The 8473-nt window shown below is 45.0% G+C and overlaps 1 long non-coding RNA gene across 3 annotated transcripts; it reads right to left on the bottom strand.

Moving 5' to 3' along the window:
- Nucleotides 1-1779: 1779 nt before the first annotated feature.
- On the bottom strand, nt 1780-8054 carry LOC107507342. Of its 3 annotated transcripts, XR_001596137.2 has the most exons (5): nt 7900-8054; nt 6846-7104; nt 5387-5709; nt 2905-3014; nt 1780-2792 (listed from the first exon to the last, which is right to left on the bottom strand). It is a non-coding gene; the product is annotated as an uncharacterized LOC107507342 (long non-coding RNA). The 3 variants fall into 3 exon arrangements; XR_001596136.2 differs by having other exon boundaries at nt 1780-3014; XR_001596138.2 differs by having other exon boundaries at nt 1780-3014; nt 7924-8054.
- Between the last annotated feature and the right edge of the window lie 419 nt (nt 8055-8473).

The raw sequence follows: 8473 nt of genomic DNA, 5'->3' as shown, positions 1-8473 counted from the left end.
CTTGGGAAACCACGTAAGTTGGATAAATTATCGCAGGATGTGAGTGGTTTAACATGTTTTAATGTAGAAATAAACTTCTCTGACCTTCATGACCCACGGACACACACTGTCCCTGTCCTTTGTAATAAACTCGTGTCCGGCCTGTTTTGATTCTGGTGCCCCTGCTGATTAAAATCTCTCACCTTGGTACCCAGGTGTTCTAGGCCAGCACAGAGCTTTGTCGTCACTGAACTTTAGAAGCTGGTGCTTAGAATTAAAAGAGCTTAATGCCACCAAGATTTCTATTAAAACACCCGGGGTGACGAAAAAAGCCTTTGCTTCAGCCGAAATGTTCTTTCTTATAAAGGGCAAAATGGAAAATACAAACTCGCTGCCTTTTTCTCCCTGTGTTCACCAGCCATCAGCATCTCCTAAAAACAACAGGGCTGCCAGCTCTTGATGGAAACCGGGTTTGGCTTATTGTATTTAAAAGAGTTATTGTATTTAAAAGAGTCGTCCAGTGCGGACAGCAAGCCAGTGCGACTGTCAAGGTCAAAGAAAAATCCAATTATCCATAGCAAAGGCTGACCATATAATTAAATTATACCAGTTAGGAAAAACATTTGATCTTCTGCAACTAGCTTTTCCAGAAAATTCACCCTCGAATTCAGCCATTCATCCGCATCCAGCTGACCAAGTTCCTTCTGTCATCCAGCAACCTGCAACGTGTCTGTAGTGAACCCATCGGTGCCCACCCACGTCCCCTTGGCCCACCCTAGAGGTCGCCTGCTTTCAGGAGAGGTCCCCATGCACACGGATATCTTACCACTAAGGACCAACCTGCTTCTCTCTACCTAACGGCTTTTTCTGGGTATAAAAGTATGCCCTGGACAGTCTGGGCATGCAGGGCAGGACAGAAGTGTGCCGAAAAGCCAAGGTCCCCAAGAGAAACCCTCAATCGATGCGGGATGGGAATTGGTAGAAAAATGTCCAGCCCTCCTCTTGCCTCTTGCTGGAGCAATGCTGAAGTGTGTGGCACCCAGACTCTCAGAGAGACGTCAGTACAACTGAGCCCTAGGTGCTCACGACAGTGACCCACTCATTAATCCACTCCTTACTGGATCTCTCCCCTTCTCCCTTCTCTTGCCTTCTTCCTGGGATCGCCTCCTGTGACAGTATGGGTCCATTCAGGAGACAGAAACTACACAGGCACTTAAACAGAGGAAGTATAATACAAAGAATCACTAACTATGATAAAGAGTAAGATACAAAGAGACTGTAAGATACAAAGAGACTCTATACGGCACCCTACGGCGTAGAGTGAGTACCCATGCAAGGACGAACTTGGAAGAGATCCAGGCACCTTTGAAGAAGATGTGGTTCTGCCCACCAGATAGCACAGGAGTCCGCTGCTCTGGCCACGCGAGAGCGGGTCTGGAGATGCTGCAAACGCAAGAGGCTACGCTCCAGAGTGCGCGTGAGAGGGCAGACAGCCCGCAACAGGTCTCGGGTGTGGAGTCCTCGAGCCAAAAGGGTGGTACTCTTTTGGGGAGGGTGGGCTGTGCCGTAAACTTTGGTTTTCCCACACTGAGAAGGCTGCACAAAGGTTACCACCACGCCAAGGCTGCAAAGTTACAGAAGGACCATGTCTGGGCCCACAGCTGGGGCGAGCTCCACTGAATGTCCTCACACACAGAGTGGAGACCCCCTCCACACCCCCCCACCCCCCCACCCCACCCCCCTCCAGCACAGAAATGGCAGGAGACATTCTTCCTCCTGCAACATCCCTCCGGCTCCCTCTACTGGACGGCTTAACACCCTGCTCATATTAAAGGAGACATACCCAGGGGAATTTCTTTATCGTAGAGCATATCATGTAGGGTGCATCAGAGAAGAGATGCCGCCAACTGATAAAGAATATTCCTCCCAAATAAACGACTCCCACCCAAATCCTCCCCTCGAGATCTGCTTTTGGAAGAACCCGAATCAAGAGACCATTGATCCTGATTTCAGTCTTGGCTCTGTGCGACCTCACAGGAGGAGCTGTCGCAGCTTAGAGTCCCTGCTTTCTCATCAGTAAAACGGAGGTAATAATCAACAGTACCCACCTCACCTGGTGCCGGCGGAATAAAAAATATAGACCATTTGCAACACATCCGGTACAAAAGAAGTGCTCAAAGATGTCATCGTCTTCGTCCTTTTCGAATCGAGTTCTAGCCCCAATGTTTTTTCTTCGTGTCAGGGTGCTGTGAGCTACTCGGCCCAACATTCTGTCTTTAAATGAAGCTTAGGACAGCATTGGTGGGGAAAAGGTCTGGAAGAACACTTTGCCCCGGAAAGGGGCTGTCTAAAGCATTGGAAATGAAAGGTAAAGATAAACAACCACTTCTCTGAAGAAAAAAAGTCCAGATGGAGAATTTCTCCAGCAGTAGGATACATTAATCTCTGTGGGCACTTAAATAGATGACTTTTAAAGGGGTGTGATTATAGCTACCATGTATTGAGATATCACTATGTGCCAGGAATTTATAGTCAAAGTCTTGCTTCATCCTCACAAATCTTTAAGATAAATGCTCTTTTAAATCTCAGTTTTGCAAATAATGAAACAAAGGTTCAGAAAGAAGAACCCGTTTGCCTAAAGTCAGAGCCAGGATTTGAACCCAAGCCTACTTGACTCAGCTCCAGCTGCTGTGGTGAGCAGAATCCTGATTCAGAGCAAAATGTCAGGAGCTTGTAGCCCATGCTTAAGTTCCAAGTCCCTGTGTGATCCAGAAGGGAGGTTTTCCTTTCCTAAAGGAATGGTTCTCTCATCTCTGAAATGAGAGAGTTGAGTTAGAATTGTAGTTCTCATGGGAGTGGTACCACCCCGAAGGATATTTTAGAAATTACTGGAGATGGCTGGCACTTTGATGAGAGAACACTCACCAGCATTTCATGGTTGAGGTCCAAGAAGAGTAGACTCCCTTTGTGATGCTTGAGACAGCCCTGTCCAATGAAGAACATGCTTCATGCCAGATATATCTCACAGAACATTCCTGGAGCCAAAAAAGTTAAGCGAACCTACATCCCAACTCCATTTACATCCAAAAAGAAAGCATTCTTATGTGGTTTTGATGTACAATGAATTTTCCTTAGCCAATTGAGGGAAGGTTGTATTTTCTTTTACTAGAAATTTTACCAAGACTTGGTCACCTTTGGAAAATCATGTCACCAGCAACGCAACTCATGCTAGAAGTTAGCAGGCCATCAGATCTCTCCCCCACTCCACACCGGACTGAGCAAACGTAAGAATCTGGGTATTTCATTGTGTCTTCTAACATAGCAGCCCTCAAATATTTATATATTGACATACTCATTACCTTACCGTAAATTACTTTCTTAAAATTTTTTTTTCCTTTGTAGAATAGTTAGGATACCATATTGATTAAAAAGGAAATGCATGTGTGGACAGGTTTTATTACTTGTGAACTTCAAGATATTTAAGGAGGCATTATAAAATACTTGTTTTTAAAAAGGGACTCTGGGCACAGAGAGAGAGGTTCTGTCCTCAATGTTCACAGAAACATGACAGCCCCATTCCAAAGTCAAGTCCAAGATGCACAATAAGCAAATATTTTCATCTACTCGAAAGTGAGTCATTAGCACTGACTCTGGGCCAGAAACTGCTGTGGGTTCCAGGGGTGCAGCAGCGTCTGAGACTGGACAGCCTGAGTCTGTAGAGCTTTGTCTGAAAAAGGCAAAGGCTCAAATCTACTGAAGTTAATATTCGCCTCACCCAAGGCCTGCTAATTCCCCTATGAGGTATATACTCAAGAGAATATGGGGATATGTCCACCCAAAGACAATGCAAGACTGTTGATAGCAGCTTTGTTCATAATAAGCAAAAACTGCAACTAATTCAAATATCTTTGAAGAGAAGATAAAGAAATAAATTGTGGGGTATTCATACAATAGCTTTAAGAAAAAAGCACAAACTACAAATACAACAAAAACATGGATGAATCTCACAGACATTATGTTGAACATGCAAGCAAGATACAAAAGTGAAATGACAATTAACTTTGTTTTTTAGCTTCATATAAATGCTACTTATATAAAGTTAAAGAACAGTCAAATTTAATCAGCGGTACTAAATATCAGAATAGTAGTTATCTCTTGGTGGAGATATTATTGATGAGGCAAGCACGCAAAGGAACCTTCTAGAAAGTTGGGAAAATTCTGTACCTTAGTCTGTATCATGATGGCGATACAGGTGTATTTAAATTACCCAGGTGTAATTAGGAATTCATCAAGCTGAACACTTAAGATGACTGCATTCTGACAAACTTTAAAGTACTTAATTACTTCAACTACTTAATTACTTACCTCAATTAAAAAAAAAAAAGAACTCTATTTGAACACCCCAGTTTAAAAAATTAGTCATTGCAAAACGAAAAGCTTCTGGAATGAGATAAATCTGGGTTCAGATCTCATTTTCACCACTTCCTACTCTGTAAGACTTTGAGAACTTTCCTCAGTCTGTCTGAGCCTCTGTTCCCTCATACAAAATGAGTGTAACAGCACATTTCTCCTCAGTTTGCTGCGGGGAGTGAGACATAACATATGTAAAAGTGCCTACTAGTCCGTTTCTTCTCTAGAAATTTCACACTCCATTAGCTCCAACTTCCCCAAAGGAGGTCTTCTGTCAGGGATGGCAAATATGGGACAGTGGCCCCCACTGCTCCCTCCTGAGCCTGAGGACATGGCTAACCAACTATGGCACTCTTCCTTGCTGACCCTTAAAATCCATTTCCACACAGTTCTCCCCGAAGCTGCTTATTCCGTGAGAGCTGGCACGTGAAATAAAACCTACAAGTCATCATGACCTGTGTCATATTTATCTTTGCCTTGTCTGTAGCATCTATTACAAAGACTGGTTGAGCTTGTGCAAAATGATGAAAAAACTGATATTTATTTAGCATCTAACGCTCAACATACTGAAACCGGAGTTGAGTACCTCTTAAATCCTCGCAAAACTCCTGTTAGCAGAGCATAATTCTTATTGAACAGTCACAGAGAGTGATACTAAAGCTTATTTAACTTGGGAACACTGGTCAAACAGATCACAGGTAGCTAAGCCAGCTTTAAATCCAGGTCTGCCTGCCCCAGCGCCCAAGGTCTGTCCACCACGACATGTCATACTTCATCAACGACGGACACCCAATGCGTGTCCAACATTAGACGACAGACAGCTATGGACAAATCATCCAGAATCCAGAACAAGGAAAATAGACATGGATTATCCCAATAGGAGTGAGTTATAAAGGGAATACGGGAAATGATTTTATGTCGAGAAGTAAATAAAAACAAAAGTGAGGCCTGACGGTTAAACAGGCGCACGACAGAGTCAACATTCTGCAAGACTCACAATTTACTGGCTGCTAATGCTGCAGATCTGCTTTTTCAAACACGAGCACATCGGGCATTCTGCTGAGCGAGCAGAGCGAGCCTTGGGGAGCCCCAGGTGAAGTACGGCGACCACGCTCTCTGCAGGGTCTTGCACGTCTTCCTTGCTTTCGATGCGGTCTGCTTTCCTGCCCGCTTCGTGGACCTCATTAGAGACCAGAGGTGGGGACACGGCGCTGCCCCCTGACAAAAGGAAGCCCTCTGCTGGACCCAGCAAGCACAGACCACGTGCGTGTCTGGGCTGCTGTTCTGAATCTGAAAATACATGTCGTAATGCCCTCTCTCCTGGGGAGGAAGAGAAAACAGAACACAAAATGGGGAGAGGGAACAACGTCTGAGCCGAGCAGGCCTGCAGAGGCCACTGTGCCCGTTTACCTAAATGTCAATCATGTTCGCCATATGCCTGTACCATCTGTGGTATTATTTACTTATTCTCTTTTTTGTAAATAAGCCCACTTATTTAACTGCATTTAGCCTCATCCGAAGCAATAAATCAATGACATTATACACTTGAGGTGCTGCTTATGTTTCTCCTTATAGATAGTAAAACAAATACGGCAACTACGAAAATTAAAAATGTTCATCCAAAAGCACAATGAGATATCACTGTGCACCTGTCAGAATGGCTATTATCAAAAGGACAAAAATAACAAGTGTTGACAAGGATGCAGAGAAAAGGGAACCCTCACGCACTGCTGGTGAAAATGTAAGTTGGTGCAGCCACTATGGAAAACGGTATGGAATTCCTCAAAAAAGTTAAAAATAAAACTACCAGATGATCCAAAAATTGTACTACTGGGTATTTAACCAAAGGAAACAAAAGCACTAACTCAAGAAGACATCTGCACCCCTATGTTCATCACGGCATTATTAATAATGGCTAAGACATGGAAACGACCTGTGTCCATCAATGCATGAGTAGATCAAGCAAATGTATATCTCACACACACACACACACACACACACACACACACACACAGTGGAATATTATTTGGCCATAAAAAAAGAAGAAAATCCTGCCATTTGAAACAACATAGGGGGACCTTGAGGGTATTGTGCTAAGTGAATTAAGTCAGACAGAGAATGATAAATACTATCTGTTAAGGTAGTCAAAAGGTACAAACTTTCAGTTCTAAAATAAATAAGTCCTGGGGGTGTAATGTACAGTGTGGTGACTACAGTTAATAATACCGAATTGTATATTTGGAAGTAGCTAAGAGACTCGATCTTACACGTTCTCATCGCAAGAAAAAAAGAATTGTAACTATTTGTGGTGATGGATGTCAGGCCAGACAGTGGGAAGGAAAAGAAGAATCTCCCAGAGGCGATTCATCAGGAGGGGGCATGTGGACCAGTTGTTGGAGCACAGAGCTGGTTCCGGGCAGTGAGGAGATGATGCTGTAACTCACAGGACCGCTCACCTTGCTGGGTGCTGGGCTGTGCCGTAGGAAATACAGTTGCTCCTGTACGAAGTGGAAGAGCTGGCATCTGACGGCCCAGGCCAGTTGGAGAGGACTGTCCTTAACCGCAGGTGACCCAAGAGAAGGACGATCGTCCTGTTCTGAGGAACCACTGCCCAACTGGGGGACTCCCAGCTTCAGCGGGTGACAAGGATTCCAGGTGTTCTTCTTCTCACCTGCAGGGCCCCAGAGGGGTTCTTGGGCATCTCATGAAAGGCCCCTGAAGACAAGGGGGTGAGTGAGGGAGACTGCACCGCCTGCTAATCTGAGTAGGTGGAGCGCTGCTGTCCCAAAGTGGCTGTTGACAAAGGGGACTCGTTTTGTATATACACGAGCTGTCAGGTCTAGAGACTTTCAGGTTATGAACATATGTGCCAACTGACGCTTAGAGAGGCTTAATAAGAGGATCCCAGCCGGTCTTAACCCTCACCGCACATTATTAAGAAATTTCTAAAGCAGACGGATGCTGGGCTGAAACCCAGTCCATCTGAATCAGACTTTTCAGTGGGGCCAAGGAATCAATTATCTTTTAAAAGCTCCCCAGGTAAATCTAATATGTAACCAAGTTGTGAAGTACAGGACTAACCCAAGATAGAGAAATAGATGGTAGATGATAGATGATAGATAGATAGATGGATAGATAGATAGATAGATAGATAGATAGATAGATAGATGCCCCATTTTATGGATTAGGACTATAAGGGTTAGAAATTCGAATGAGTAGGCCAAGGTCGTTCAGTTGATAAGTAGCAGAATTATATGTCAAATCTAGGTCTGATCGCTTACCCCATATTGATTTTACTCTACCTTGTTGCCTTGAGGATTCTGGAGAATGAGGGGAAAGAACCAGGGCAGCCAAAAGAGAATAAAAAATCACCCCATCGCCCCCCACCCCTCCGCCAAAAACTTCAGTTTCCTCCCTGTTAACCTTCTTGCAGTGAATAAAAGGGAGATTTCACACACAAAAAACTCTCCTGCATGCCACCGAAAAGCCATGAAGGCCAAAGCAACATACTTCAAAAAAGGTTTTTCTCCTCACTTCTTTCTAGCAGAAACCGTTGTCAAGCTCGACGTTCCGGCGGCATCGCTGGGAGGCAGGCACTGGGCAACAAAGGGGAGAAAGTGTGCGGCTCGTGTGGCTTGGAACACAAGGGAGCCACACCTGTGCTGGGGCTCCCCGGTCCCTGGAGCCTGGAGCACAGAGAGAGAGAGAGAGAGAGAGAGAGAGAGAGAGAGAGAGAGAGAGAGAGAGAGAGCGCACGAGCGAGAGAGCGCCCCCTAGTGGGGGAGATGGGTGGTTCCGGGGCAGCTTCCAGGGCTTCAGACATCACCAGAGGGGTGGAGCCTCCCTGAACCAGCACCTTGCAAGTGACTCTAGGGCAGGAGCCCTCTGAGTGTCTGTGAAAATTTAGTAAGCATAATATTTCAAGTAGAGCTATTGAAAGTTTATAATGCACAGGGTCCTAAGCAAAGTCTTTCATGGGCACCCTCCCCGCTACCCCCCCCCCCCACACACACACACACACACGCACGCACGCACACACTGCGAGGTTGGCAATCTTCTCATCACAGTGGTGAGGAAACGAGCC

Source organism: Rousettus aegyptiacus, unplaced genomic scaffold (genome assembly GCF_014176215.1).
Source record: "Rousettus aegyptiacus isolate mRouAeg1 unplaced genomic scaffold, mRouAeg1.p scaffold_m13_p_10, whole genome shotgun sequence".
NCBI classification, from domain to species: domain Eukaryota; kingdom Metazoa; phylum Chordata; class Mammalia; order Chiroptera; family Pteropodidae; genus Rousettus; species Rousettus aegyptiacus.
The sequence above is the reverse complement of the archived record's forward strand: the minus strand, read 5'-3'. Positions and strand labels throughout refer to the sequence as shown.